The following is a 15,610-nucleotide window of genomic DNA, read 5'->3' as shown; positions in this document are numbered from 1 at the left end:
AGTCAATTATTTCCCTAAAATAAACCCTCATCAGTAAGGAAAATTCTCAGAGCTTTTAGTCAATATTTCCCTAAAATAAACCCTCATCAGTAAGGAAAAGTCTCAGAGCTTTTAGTCAATTATTTCCCTAAAATAAACCCTGATCAGTAAGGAAAAGTCTCAGAGCTTTTAGTCAATTATTTCCCTAAAATAAACCCTCATCAGTAAGGAAAATTCTCAGAGCTTTTAGTCAATTATTTCCCTAAAATAAACCCTGATCAGTAAGGAAAAGTCTCAGAGCTTTTAGTCAATTATTTCCCTAAAATAAACCCTGATCAGTAAGGAAAAGTCTCAGAGCTTTTAGTCAATTATTTCCCTAAAATAAACCCTGATCAGTAAGGAAAATTCTCAGAGCTTTTAGTCAATTATTTCCCTAAAATAAACCCTGATCAGTAAGGAAAAGTCTCAGAGCTTTTAGTCAATTATTTCCCTAAAATAAACCCTGGTCAGTAAAGAAAATTCTCAGAGCTTTTAGTCAATTATTTCCCTAAAATAAACCCTCATCAGTAAGGAAAATTCTCAGAGCTTTTAGTCAATATTTCCCTAAAATAAACCCTGATCAGTAAGGAAAAGTCTCAGAGCTTTTAGTCAATTATTTCCCTAAAATAAACCCTGATCAGTAAGGAAAATTCTCAGAGCTTTTAGTCAATTATTTCCCTAAAATAAACCCTCATCAGTAAGGAAAATTCTCAGAGCTTTTAGTCAATTATTTCCCTAAAATAAACCCTGATCAGTAAGGAAAAGTCTCAGAGCTTTTAGTCAATTATTTCCCTAAAATAAACCCTGATCAGTAAGGAAAATTCTCAGAGCTTTTAGTCAATTATTTCCCTAAAATAAACCCTGATCAGTAAGGAAAAGTCTCAGAGCTTTTAGTCAATTATTTCCCTACAATAACCCTTGGTCAGTAAGGAAAATTCTCAGAGCTTTTAGTCAATTATTTCCCTAAAATAAACCCTCATCAGTAAGGAAAATTCTCAGAGCTTTTAGTCAATATTTCCCTAAAATAAACCCTGGTCAGTAAGGAAAATTCTCAGAGCTTTTAGTCAATCATTTCCCTAAAATAAACCCTGGTCAGTAAAGAAAATTCTCAGAGCTTTTAGTCAATTATTTCCCTAAAATAAACCCTCATCAGTAAGGAAAATTCTCAGAGCTTTTAGTCAATATTTCCCTAAAATAAACCCTGGTCAGTAAGGAAAATTCTCAGAGCTTTTAGTCAATCATTTCCCTAAAATAAACCCTGGTCAGTAAAGAAAATTCTCAGAGCTTTTAGTCAATTATTTCCCTAAAATAAACCCTGATCAGTAAGGAAAAGTCTCAGAGCTTTTAGTCAATTATTTCCCTACAATAACCCCTGGTCAGTAAGGAAAATTCTCAGAGCTTTTAGTCAATTATTTCCCTAAAATAAACCCTCATCAGTAAGGAAAATTCTCAGAGCTGTTAGTCAATTATTTCCCTAAAATAAACCCTGGTCAGTAAGGAAAATTCTCAGAGCTTTTAGTCAATCATTTCCCTAAAATAAACCCTGGTCAGTAAGGAAAATTCTTAGAGCTTTTAGTCAATTATTTCCCTAAAATAAACCCTCATCAGTAAGGAAAATTCTCAGAGCTTTTAGTCAATATTTCCCTAAAATAAACCCTGGTCAGTAAGGAAAAATCGCAGAGCTTTTAGTCAATCATTTCCCTAAAATAAACCCTGGTCAGTAAAGAAAATTCTCAGAGCTTTTAGTCATTTCCTTAAAATAAACCCTGGTCAGTAAGGAAAATTCTCAGAGCTTTTAGTCAATTATTTCCCTAAAATAAACCCTGGTCAGTAAGGAAAATTCTCAGAGCTTTTAGTCAATTATTTCCCTAAAATAAACCCTGGTCAGTAAAGAAAATTCTCAGAGCTTTTAGTCATTTCCCTAAAATAAACCCTGATCAGTAAGGAAAATTCTCAGAGCTTTTAGTCAATCATTTCCCTAAAATAAACCCTGGTCAGTAAGGAAAATTCTCAGAGCTTTTAGTCAATTATTTCCCTAAAATAAACCCTGGTCAGTAAGGCAAATTCTCAGAGCTGTTAGTCATTTCCCTAAAATAAACCCTGATCAGTAAGGAAATTTCTCAGAGCTTTTAGTCAATATTTCCCTAAAATAAACCCTGGTCAGTAAGGAAAAATCGCAGAGCTTTTAGTCAATCATTTCCCTAAAATAAACCCTGGTCAGTAAGGAAAATTCTCAGAGCTTTTAGTCATTTCCCTAAAATAAACCCTGATCAGTAAGGAAAATTCTCAGAGCTTTTAGTCATTTCCCTAAAATAAACCCTGATCAGTAAGGAAAATTCTCAGAGCTTTTAGTCAATCATTTCCCTAAAATAAACCCTGGTCAGTAAGGAAAATTCTCAGAGCTTTTAGTCAATCATTTCCCTAAAATAAACCCTGGTTAGTAAGGAAAATTCTCAGAGCTTTTAGTCAATTATTTCCCTAAAATAAACCCTGGTCAGTAAAGAAAATTCTCAGAGCTTTTAGTCATTTCCCTAAAATAAACCCTGATCAGTAAGGAAAATTCTCAGAGCTTTTAGTCAATCATTTCCCTAAAATAAACCCTGGTCAGTAAGGAAAAATCGCAGAGCTTTTAGTCAATTATTTCCCTAAAATAAACCCTGGTCAGTAAGGAAAATTCTCAGAGCTTTTAGTCATTTCCCTAAAATAAACCCTGATCAGTAAGGAAAATTCTCAGAGCTTTTAGTCATTTCCCTAAAATAAACCCTGATCAGCAAGGAAAATTCTCAGAGCTTTGAGTCAATCATTTCCCTAAAATAAACCCTGGTCAGTAAGGAAAATTCTCAGAGCTTTTAGTCAATCATTTCCCTAAAATAAACCCTGGTCAGTAAGGAAAATTCTCAGAGCTTTTAGTCAATTATTTCCCTAAAATAAACCCTGGTCAGTAAAGAAAATTCTCAGAGCTTTTAGTCATTTCCTTAAAATAAACCCTGATCAGTAAGGAAAATTCTCAGAGCTTTTAGTCAATCATTTCCCTAAAATAAACCCTGGTCAGTAAGGAAAAATCGCAGAACTTTTAGCCAATCATTTCCCTAAAATAAACCCTGGTCAGTAAGGAAAATTCTCAGAGCTTTTAGTCAATCATTTCCCTAAAATAAACCCTGGTCAGTAAGGAAAATTCTCAGAGCTTTTAGTCAATCATTTCCCTAAAATAAACCCTTGTCAGTAAGGAAAATTATCAGAGCTTTTAGTCATTTCCCTAAAATAAACCCTGATCAGTAAGGAAAATTCTCACAGCTTTTAGTCATTTCCCTAAAATAAACCCTGATCAGTAAGGAAATTTCTCAGAGCTTTCAGTCAATCATTTCCCTAAAATAAACCCTGGTCAGTAAGGAAAATTCGCAGAGCTTTTAGTCAATCATTTCCCTAAAATAAACCCTGATCAGTAAGGTAAATTCTGAGACCTTGAGTCAATTATTTTCCTAAAATTAACCCTGATCAGTACGTCAAATTCTGAGAGCTTCGAGTCAAACAATATTTCCTAAAACTAGATATAAAACAATTATGAAAAGAGACAAAAATGGTATTATCGTTGAAATTTAATAAGGAACAAATTACCACATATAAACCCAACAATAAAACAAATGAAGGAGTATCAATGGAAGATCAACATATAAATTTCGACTTAAAGAAAAAAATACTGGTATTAAGAAAATAAATTTAGATAAGGGTCTTAGAAGAGCGTAGAGAGGAGAGAACAAAATGTGGCCATGAATATAGAGGTGAAATAAAAGCCATTGGACATGAATAGAGGGGGAACGAAAATTTTGATATGAATAGAAAGGGAACAAAAAATTGGACCTGATTAGAGAGAGGGAATACAAAATTAGGTATGAATATACTGTACATGGGGAACAAAAATTGGACATGAACATTCTGGGAAAACAAAAATTGGACATGAATATACATGGGGAACAAAAATTGGACTTTTACATTCTGGGAGAACAAGAATATTCAAGGGGAACTAAATATAGACATGAAGAAAAGGCGAACCAAAAAACTGGACATGAATAGAAAGGGGGGGGGGGGGGGAGAAAAACTTGGACATGAACACGGAGGGAAACTAATAATTAGACATGAATAGAGAGGGGGAACAAAATATTGGACCTAGAGAGAGACAAATACAAACAAATATGGCAATAAACATACTGCTTTTTGAGTGAAATTGTCAAGTTTTCAAATTGCTTCTTGAGAAAAAACGCTTGAGAGAATGAAGAAACCCTATTTTTAATATGAGGGATAGAAAGTAAGTAAAAAACCTATTTGAATTGGAGAGAGAGAGAGAGAGAGAGAGAGAGAGAGAGAGAGAGAGAGAGAGAGATTCCCCTTCCAAACTACTGTCAAACATTACCAATAAAGTTTTTTTTATATTCGTAATTTCAAAAACTCGAAAGGCAACTTTTCAGACATACTACAAAGAGCTAAGCAGTTTGAAGAGACAGTACGTTCCTATCCCCATATAAAATCATAACCTATAATGACCCTACTGTCAAAATCATATTAATGACCCTGCCCTAAAAAATATAAAATTACCACAGCCTTTGAAATCAACATCGAATCACCCTGCCCTCAAAATTAACAGAACTAATTAGCTTTGCCAATCTTGATTGACTGACAGAGATTATTAATTCAAAATGCCTATCGCCTATATCATTCTAATAAAAAAAATAATGAATAAGCAATTGTTTCGAATCCCAACAACAATAGAGGAACCAAATTACCATCCAAAAGTCTACCAGCATTGAAATTGTGTTAAGGTACCGGAATCGAAGACTGTGTGGAATTTTATAAACAGAACATTAGGATTGAGACACACACAGGGTCATCCAGAGAGGCAAGTCAAAGAATATAGTTCACACGATTAACCTTGCTTAGGAAATCTGTGCATTGTTTGAGGCGCTAATACCAAAAGGCTTTGAATGCCAGGTAGTGAAGGCATTCACTTTGAGCTAACAGTAATACCATGATAATTACAAGAGTTCACATTGAAACGATGCCAGGAGTGTCGTAAGCGTGGCTACAATTATCAATAACAAGTGGCCAACTTGAGAGAGAGAGAGAGAGAGAGAGAGAGAGAGAGAGAGAGAGAGATGGAGAGAGAGAGAGAGAGAGAGATGGAGAGAGAGAGAGAGAGATCCAAAGGTGATATTCAGTACACACCTGCCAAAGATTCCAAACTTCAAAGTTAATCAACAAAGAACTTTTCTAAACACAGTCAAGTTAAAATATTTTCAGTAACCATGGAAGAGAGAGAGAGAGAGAGAGAGAGAGAGAGAGATCCAAGGGTGATATTCAGTACACACCTGCCAAAGATTCAAAAGTTCAAACTTCCAGCGAATGTTTTTATGTTGAAAAGGCTGACAAGTCTTTTTATGGTTTACATATGAAATATCTGTTTTAATGTTATTGTTTTCAAAGAAATCTTATTTCAATTGTTCAATACTTCTCTTATCGTTTATTTCCTTATTTCCTTTCCTCACTGGACTATTTTCCTTGTTGAAGCACATGTGCTTAGAGCATCTTGCTTTACCAACTTGGGTTCTAGCTCAGCTAGTAGTAATAAATAATAAATAATAAATAATAAATAATAAATAATAATTAATAATTAATAAATAATAATAACAGTGAAAAGATATGTAACCAATGCCTACAGTACACCGAGAGAGTTCCAACGACAGCAGTAATTTTTGTATTCCCAATAGCAGTTGTGATTCTGTAAAAGTAGTTCATAATTAAAACCAACAGAGAGAGAGAGAGAGAGAGAGAGAGAGAGAGAGAGAGAGAGAGAGAGAGAGAGAGAGAGATCTACATTAAATGCTTGAAAGGCCTTTGATTTTCAGTATCAAAGTCTAAACATACATGACATTTCGTTTAGTAAGTTATGCATAAACTGGAGTCCTAGCCATCTAGTATTTTGCTGTGAATATATAGAATAATCGACTAATATAAAATGCTAATTGTATCTTTTGACAGACAGCCGGCAGAAATCCTGGTTTGGACTAGTTTTCTGTTTCGCCAGAAGGTAGTTCGAGGGAAGAGGTCAGTTCAAGCTAGAAGGGGACAAGAGAGACAAGCAGCAGAAAAGGAATGCTACGTGGAACTTGCCAGTAACCTCAAGGAGTGTTTTGGTGTTGATTTATGATCATTGTATGATAATTGTATTCTGTTGTTTATACCTAAATACATCTAGATTTGACTGTTAAAAATACTCGATTGTGAACTGACAGTAGATTAATATTCATTTGAGTTGTATGAGCTTATTTTATAATTAGTTTTGCTTCATTCACATTGTAACCAAAATCTGTATGAAGGGATATTTATTTCTATTTACATTTAAAACTGTAACGAAATCGATAAATATACTAATTGAAATGGTTTATTGTGTTTTGTAACCTTACTGGCAGTGTAATCAAAGTTGTTCTAAAACTAATATGGAAAATTTTAGATTTTCTTATAACACGACGAACTTTATCAATAAATTATAACTAAAAAATGACTAGAGAAAACTTTATATGGTTTTTTAAACATTTGGTTTTATTTAACTCATAAATTTCTCCATTGTGTTAGAAAAATACAAACGAAACTGGTGGTATTAAGAAATGAGAAAAAAAATGTTACCAAAAATGTCAATAGTAGAAAAGTAATGACAAATTTACAAAGTAGAAAAGTAACTGCAATTTTTCAAAGTATAAAAGTAACTGCAATTTTTCAAAGTAGAAAAGTAACTGCAATTTTCAAAGTAGAAAAGTATCTGCAAATTTTCAAAGTAGAAAAGTATCTGCAAATTTTCAAAGAAGAAAAGTAACTGCACTAGGAGATATTAACGTGAACACATTAGAGAGAGAGGAGAGAGAGAGAGGAGAGAGAGAGAGAGAGAGAGAGAGAGAGAGAGAGAGAGAGAGAGAGAGAGAGAGAGGCTTCTTTTACATATTAGAATAAGCATAATATACAAAATAACGTAACAATTAAGATAACGCATCTTCATTCGTAAGACAACTTCGCTCAAAGAGGAAAATTCATTTTTTGTAAGTAAAACCATGGGGCCATTTTCTATGACTTATACGAAATCTTACTAAAATCAAGGACAATGAAAACCCTCTTTTAATAAACAGACAGAACAAACTCGATCCTACTACACCAACATATACAAAACTAAGCAATTTAGTCACCCGGTAGAGTCAATAATGTCACAACCGAAAATTCAGGCTACACTTTCTTTGTCTTGTAAGGCTTAAAAAAATGCTACATATATAAAGTGAACTATAGACTACAATAGGAAAAGAATGGCCCTGTATATCACATCTTGAAATAAACCTCAATATAAGAGGATCTACAGACATTATATTTTTGCACAGCTGGAATTTCTCTATAGATGAGAACATATCATTAAGGGGGCAAAAGATGGTCCAAAAAATCTTGGAAAAGGTCTGATACACTCCTACGTCAAATTGGAATACCATAAGGAATGCAGAGAAATGATGAGGAATACGTCTAATGAGAGAGAGAGAGAGAGAGAGAGAGAGAGGAGAGAGAGAGAGGAGAGAGAGAGAGAGAGAGGAGAGAGAGGAGAGAGAGAGAGAGGTGTTTTCAGGCCATAACTGCCTTCAAATGCCCCTACATTACGCATAAAACCAAAATATAAATTATACCCAACATTTTTTAAATGACAATCAAGTTTCCTAAGCCCCTCGCTCGTAAAGTTATTCAAATAGTTGCTATCAATGACTCAGGATTCGAAACTTGACTTAAAAAATCGTATCCAAGGTAAATACTTACGTTTTTAGGAGTCTCTTCTTAACAACTGCTACGACCAAACTGCTTCAGTACCATGGTTTGTCTGAAAAATAAAATCAAGCTGTTACAACGACAGAGTAAATGGGTAAATGGATTTCATTATTAAATAATAAATGCAAATGTAATCGACCTAGTATCTTATATAAGCCCCTATTAGTCTACACAAACCCAACATCGAATTTTTAATATCAAAATTATACCATACGTAAACTAACTAGAAATTTCCAAAAAAAAATAACAATTACCGCATGTTAGTTGCTTTCGCCAAAATCGAAGATAATTGCATACATGACAAAAGACATTTCAATACACCTGGAAAAACTGGAAAAAGTCAATTCCAGTAAAACAGAATAATAAAATTTCCCCCGGGAAGCTAAAACGAATTCTCCCCTGGAAGAGCTGGCCAGCAAATTCCTTTTTCTGACTGAACCTAATAAGTTTACCAAACGCTTCTTCAGGCATGCGAGAGACATGGCTGTTCAAAACTGTAACAGATTCAAGTCATTTTGTATCATAGCCATAAGTTGGGGGTGCAAATGTCTCCTATACCAGCCCACAACTTTTTCCATGTCTCCAATTTGCGTAGCTCGCTCTCTCTCTCTCTCTCTCTCTCTCTCTCTCTCTCTCTCTCTCTCTCTCTGGTGGATATACGAGGTGCCTCACCCTGAGGGATCTGGGGGAACCCAAACATAGAATAAGGCAATAAGAAAGGCTCTCTCTCTCTCTCTCTCTCTCTCTCTCTCTCTGCATATGCAACTCTCTGGTGGATATACGAGGTGCCTCACACAGAGATCTGGGGGAACCCAAACATAGAATAAGGCAATAAGAAAGGCTCTCTCTCTCTCTCTCTTCTCTCTCTCTCTCTCTCTCTCTCTCTCTCCTCTCTCTCTCTCTCTCTCTCTCTCTCTCTCCTGACCGCGATTGGATTGAATTTTCTTTTTTGACTTCTAAACCAGTAACAGATAATCAACTTCTCTGACGTTCTGGCGTTATTTCATACATTGCCTCTACACGTTTATTTCTGCCTGGAAACATCTGTTTTAGTTTCATCAGCATCGGTCCTTCGATTAAATTCGATTAGCAACTCTGTCTCTCTTCTATCGGATCCTAATGGCAGATTTCTCTCGTAACAGAATTACAAATAGCCATGTTTACAGGGCAAGTGGAACCTAATTAACCAACAGCTAAAGTTCATCTGGTAAATAAGTATAACTCCGTCCATCGAGTTCTCCGGAGAGCACGAACATGGGCAATGAATTTACTGCCCCTTGGTACTCGTTATTGACGTCACCAGCTCTTCTTTCTGCTTCCCATTGTTAATTGGTAACAATGTCCGTCCGTGTGAACCCACCTTAAGGGATAGTTATAATCTAAATCCATTTAACCTATAGCTGCTCAATGTTAACATTTATATTTATCCAATGAATAATCAACCGTAGTTAAGAGTGGGGCTAAAGTGTCACACTTTAAACACTTGTTTTAATATAAACCAATGAATATAGATACTGTTTTATTGGGTAACTCATGCAGCATCAAAATATTCAACCTATTATGCCATACACCTAGATGAAGTGACTCTACTGACAACAAACCTTCCAATGTTATTATTATTATTATTATTATTATTATTATTATTATTATTATTATTATTATTAATTATTATTATTATTATTATTAAATGCTAAGCTACACCCCTAGTTGGAAAAGCAGAATGTTATAAGCCCAGGGGCCTCAACAGGGAAAATAGCCCAATGAAGAAAGGAAATAAGGAAAAATAAAATATTTCAGAATAGTAACAACATTATCATCATCATTGTACAGCTAGACTAAATGGCAAACAAGATTTTGGAAATAAAATAATAACTAAAACAAACTTTATACAAATTAATATGAAAGTTTTTCCATGTAGCCTATATAGTAATTATAATATCACATTTAAATTCAGATGAAATAACAGAGACATTATATAGATACCCCAATCTCCTTCAAAATACACACCAAAACTACAATAGTCCTAAAACTACAGTTAAAAAACCGTAATTCTAATCAGAAATTCTCCTTGAAAATATACTGTTCTCAGCTGTATTTCAGTAAGATACAGGTGACCGTAATTTATACCCTATTTTATCATTATTTTTTACGGGTTGGTGACCGTAATATCACTCCTTTACGTCAATATATTTGTCTTTAAAAAAGGTTAAATGCCTGGGGACAATTATTCCAGAATTTTTACCATAGTTTTAAGGGAATTTTTAACAGTTTAAAATATTATGATTCCCTTTGTTCGTAATTGTTAATGGCTATAGAAATTTAATGCTGGCTTTCTTTTCATCTTAAATATTACTCAAGATTAAACTTTAATTTAGTACATTATCTTTTGAAGTTTAAAGTATCCTGTCATTCTCACCTTGAATGAAGTCACGGCAAAGGTTATAGTTTGATCTTCACTGATGAAGTTAGAAGCTTTTCGTCCGTAACTTCTAGGTTAAAACAGCACCTGTAAAATTTAAATTTAATCAGTTACATACATAGTTAAAGTCACTAAAGATTGGTACATTTTTGGCATATTCATACATCTTTAATTATTATTATTATTATTATTATTATTATTATTATTATTATTATTATTATTATTATTATTACTTGCTAAGCTACAACCCTAGTTCCAAAAGCAAGATGCTATAAGCCCAGGGGTTCCAATAGGGAAAATAGCCCAATGAGGAAAGGAAACGAGAAAATAAGAGAATTAATATATGCAATGAAAAGGAAAATCCAACATTATAGTTTTAGTTATCTTGGACAATCCCTTATAGAATTCCTCCTCTGTACATCGTATCCTATGTACACTGTAGACTATGTATAGGACCCACTTTGTCTCTCCTTCTTATGTACATCGTAGACTACAGTATGTACATCGTAGACTAAGTTTAACTTCATAGGAGTAATGTATATAACAAATATAGATTTTACCTTTCTACTTCTTCCTCATGTTCATGACGTCAACATCTAAATTTAATATGTTTATCTTACTTTTCTTAAGTCAATTATGATCAATACACAGATTCCGTTTACGAATTCAATGAATTGAGCAGTGTTCAACCAAAAGACCAAATGGAAAATCTTGCCTACATATTTGTTCATCCACAATCAGAGTTCATGAGCTGTCCAACTTCTAAAATCTCTAGGTTGAGAGAGAGAGAGAGAGAGAGAGAGAGAGAGAGAGAGAGAGAGAGAGAGAGGGAGCGGTTACATGGCAGGGGTTAATATATATACCAGGCATATGCCAACTAACTACTTATTAAATAATTCAACAAAATTCTTTCATCTTCAATCACACTATAGTAAAAGGATAGGCATTTTATATATTCTATATCCAACAAAGGGTTATAGATTCTTTCAAATACGATTTATCTTTCATAATTAGGATTAAGATTTTTGTGGAATGTTAGTTTGGGCATTTAAACTATTGAATTGGGAAATTTGGTTGTCAGGAACTATTCCTCGAGTTGACGACTTCACAAAACAAGATGACTGGTAGAAATTCCTTCCTTAAACTTCAAATATTCACCTTATTCGCCTCATTAAGCTTATCTAAAGTTGATGACCTTATTAATTTACTTGAAATCCGCCTTTACTTCAAACACTATGGAAAAAAAAATCTTATCTAGTTATTTAGTTTAACTATCAATGCTTGGGCTCGCTCTTAAAGTAATAATGTCCAAGTTAAACTTTTAATTTCTCAACAGAGGCTTCCTTTGATACTTTTTAGTTCAAGTCATGTCCAAGTTAAACTTTTAATTTCTCAACAAAGGCTTCCTTTGATACTTTTAAGTTCAATTCAAAATACTACTAATCTTGCAACATTTTTTTTCCTGTCATGAAAATCAGAAGATCATTTGGTGGTAAGAGACGAAAAGTCCTCATTCGTCAAATCAAGGGAAATATTATTATTATTATTATTATTATTATTATTATCATTAATATCATCATTATCATTATTATCAATACTATTACTGATATTATCAATAGTTTTGATAATATTAATAGTATTATTATTATTATCATTATCCTCAGTTCAAATATCGTTCAAAACTATACACTACGACTAAATTTGTGCCCAGGAAGGTGTTCACACACAAACAAAACACAAACAGGGGGTAAAACATAACCTCCTTCCAACTTCGGTGTGCAAGATATCCACAATTACGTAAATCAACATAAAATATAATCAATGATTTGCAAATAGACTAAAATTATACATAAAACTATAGAAATATCACGATAAGACGTCATGAGAATTTCAAACTAACCGATCGTAGATTGACGGCCTTTTCACCGAAGAAAAATCTATTAAATAATCGCATAAAAAATTCATAAATTACATCCAAATGAGTCATATTATGTATATTAATCATGAAAAATATATAAAAATAAGAAAATATAGTACAATTAAGCGTGGAGGAAGAAAATAAAATATGGGGAAAATCGGGATACCGTCGGTGAAAAGACCATTTTGGTAACGGCCTTTTCGCCGACGACAACTCCAAAAATAATTCAAATTTCGAATTCATAAACTGAATGCAGATGAATCATATTATGAAGATGAATATTAAAATATATAGAAAATGAAGAAAATATGGTAAAAGTTGGTACAATTAAGCTTTGAGGAAGAAAATGAGATATGGGGAAAATAGGGAGATTGTCGGTGAAGAGACCATTTAAGAAGCTCGGTACCTATCTATAATGCGATAGAGTGCCCGCAAACTTATTTTGCGGAGCAAGCACCAAAGATAGCACGGGGGTGTACTGTAGGCAGTGATAGGATCCAGGAACCCACCCATTATCCTTTAGAAAGTCCTTAAAATCCTATTGCTTTAATATCAGACAAAGATAAAGCCAAATAAATCTAGTGATTTGTAAAATAGTCATTAAATTGATCTTCGCTACTCTCGTCAAATACTTCGAGGTGTCTAAGTACACTTGGTGAAAAGACGAAATCCAGTGCATTCTCTCTCTCTCTCTCTCTCTCTCTCTCTCTCTCTCTCTCTCTCTCTCGTTTTAAATACCTGTTCGCTAAATGTTTAAGGCTGTTACACAATCTAGTCTCCATCTCTTTTCTGACTATAAATTAATCTAATTATAGGCAAATCAAGTCTCTTTAAGGCGTAGAGAGAGAGAGAGAGAGAGAGAGAGAGAGAGAGAGAGAGAGAGAGAGAGAGAGAGATTGCCTTGTAAGTACTTGTATAAACGAATTTGGTCAAAAACCGTAACACTGTGTGGTCTAGGAGCAATGAAAGTCTGAATGCACATCAAAACTTGCAACCACTCTTTACAGTCTGGTGCAAAAAGGTACATCTCCTTTTATGGCACGGGAGAATTTTCATCTTCTTTCACAACCTTTGAAAATGATAAGTTCTTTTTGCTTAAATATAAGACGAAAATCTGTTCAGTCAAACTGCTTTTAATCTTTTTCAAAATATATATTAGTTTCACCATTTTTATTAAATGCTAATTATCAGAGATTTATTCATTGGCAGTGTTCATTGGCTATTTTAATTAATAGAGTATGTTTATCGAAGCCATAACACGAGAAATATTTTGTATTGGGAGAGAGAGAGAGAGAGAGAGAGAGAGAGAGAGAGAGAGAGAGAGTTCACATTCTAAATTCCTCTATTGACTCTCTGAAGTGGTAAAAACTGAAAATGATTCATTGTTTTCAATAATATCTTTATCAATAACATTGATACCTCGAATTGTAGCCTTATGTAATATCAGCAAATATATTAATCATATATGTATAATAGCATTACGTATGAGATGTTAAAAACTACATAAGATCACTTAAATTACAAAAGTTTATTCTATGTATTTCTTTTCCTACATAAACACTTGAAAATAAAATCATAAACTTTGGGAACTTTTAACCAACCATTATTTGAGAAAAAATTGCAGCTTGCACCATATCACTATAGTTCATTCTAAGATTCAATTAATATTAAAAGCTGATTAATTGAACAACTTGAATATGATAGAATATCATTAAATTAAAGAAAGACTCATCCTTGTTTAGAGAGAGAGAGAGAGAGGAGAGAGAGAGAGAGAGAGAGAGAGAGAGAGAGACTACCCTAATTGATTTACACTGACAACCTATTAAACCAAGAACTTCGTTTAGATTATGTACAATAACCCATCAAGCTATCAGAACCAGACGTCCTAAATATATATGAGAATTGCTACATATTGAGCAGCCAATAAATCGTGTTGACACGAAAATAGTTACAGATAGTCTCAAACTATTGGAACCTAGATATATGTCTACTATGGACTCTAGAGCCTTTGAATATGCGGCCCCGAGACTATGCAATAAGCTCCCACTAGACATCAGAAAGACTGAATGTATTATTAAGCCTTTCAAGAGGAAACTGAAGCCTTTCTTGTTCTCTAAGCACTTCGATAAATTGGATTTGACAATAAACGAGCAATATGCAATGTGACAGTCTTATAAATGTACATCAGATATAACGAAAACTCGATTGATAAATACAGGCTAGATACTTAAGACGACTTCGTACCATTCTCGATAAATTATCGTTTTTAAACTGTTGTTGTTAAATCGCTAACATGAACAGAGCTGATTTTAAGAGCAAGTGTGTATGGCGTTGCATTTTAAATGGTTACGTTTACATGATTATTTACATATTGTCCTCAATGATAAAATTATTTGATCAAAAAATATGAAAAGTAGGATATTCAGATATATAGAAAATACGTTGTGTAATAATAAGAGCCTTACACCCCTACTCTGAGCGGCCAGTTAAAAGACACCCCCAACCTCACCCCTACTGTGAGCAACAAAGGCGGGGGTGAGGGGTTGATTAATATAGCTCTTTGAAAGGTCATTGGTCACATGACCTACACTGAAATTGATATCAACAGTGTAGAAATCTTCAACAGACAAAAAGGTCAATCTAACAAGGGGGGATGTCAAAGATCACTTACTCAATACAGACCTAAATTACTGTTCCAGTATAGACTGGCCATTCTGTCTTTCTGGAGGCAGTAAATGCCATCTCTACTGAATGATTCATTTGTATTATACTCTTCTGTTAATTACTCCAAATAAATGCAAGGGAATTAGTTAAATAAGCAACAATTGCACTAAACGAAAATAGAAGGAAATATCCGAAATAATAAAAGTACAGACATTAGTTGACCTTATCAATTAATAAAAAAAGGTTAATGTGAACATTAGAGAACTAGAGGGGCACTCAGTGAGGGCAGACCTCCGCTGTGGCTGCTTATTCATAGACCTTTCGCTCGACCTTGACCTTGACCTTTTGCCTTATGTATTAATTGGAGTGGATTTTCATACACTGAAATATGACAACGATGTCCAAACTTATGGCTGATTATGTGAATTTCAAAATTTAATAATTTCCAGATTTTTACATAACAGTTGATCCTTACAAGTTTCATTACTCTACGTTAAAATTTTGGTCAGGAAGCTGTACATAAACAAACAAACACACAGGGGGTAAAACATAGCACACCTCCCAACACCGTTGGCGGAGGTAATAAATTAAATGGGAAAATTAAGGTGTCATTCTTTGGCCCATTTTCATAAGGCTATTTTGAAAATCAAGACATTTAGATGAACGTAAATCTGAAGTTTAACTTTATTTATAAAAAACAAGATTTTTAAAAATAGATTTTGCCAGTTTCATGTGGATGTAGTTACGCG

General features: G+C 33.7%; 1 long non-coding RNA gene across 1 annotated transcript in view; it reads right to left on the bottom strand.

The window, feature by feature from the left end:
* The window catches only part of LOC137642271 (uncharacterized), a 66,312-nt gene that overhangs the window by 13,116 nt on the left and 37,586 nt on the right, over positions 1-15,610 (bottom strand). Inside the window, exons 3-4 of the long non-coding RNA XR_011044722.1 lie at positions 10,277-10,366; positions 7,852-7,912 (exon numbers count right to left, since the gene is read on the bottom strand). This is a non-coding gene — a long non-coding RNA (uncharacterized lncRNA). The remainder of the gene's footprint in view (positions 1-7,851; positions 7,913-10,276; positions 10,367-15,610) is intronic.

Source organism: Palaemon carinicauda, chromosome 6 (assembly GCF_036898095.1).
Source record: "Palaemon carinicauda isolate YSFRI2023 chromosome 6, ASM3689809v2, whole genome shotgun sequence".
In the NCBI taxonomy this organism is placed as follows: Eukaryota; Metazoa; Arthropoda; class Malacostraca; order Decapoda; family Palaemonidae; genus Palaemon; species Palaemon carinicauda.
Note: the sequence above shows the minus strand (reverse complement) of the source record. Positions and strands in the feature narration are given on the sequence as shown.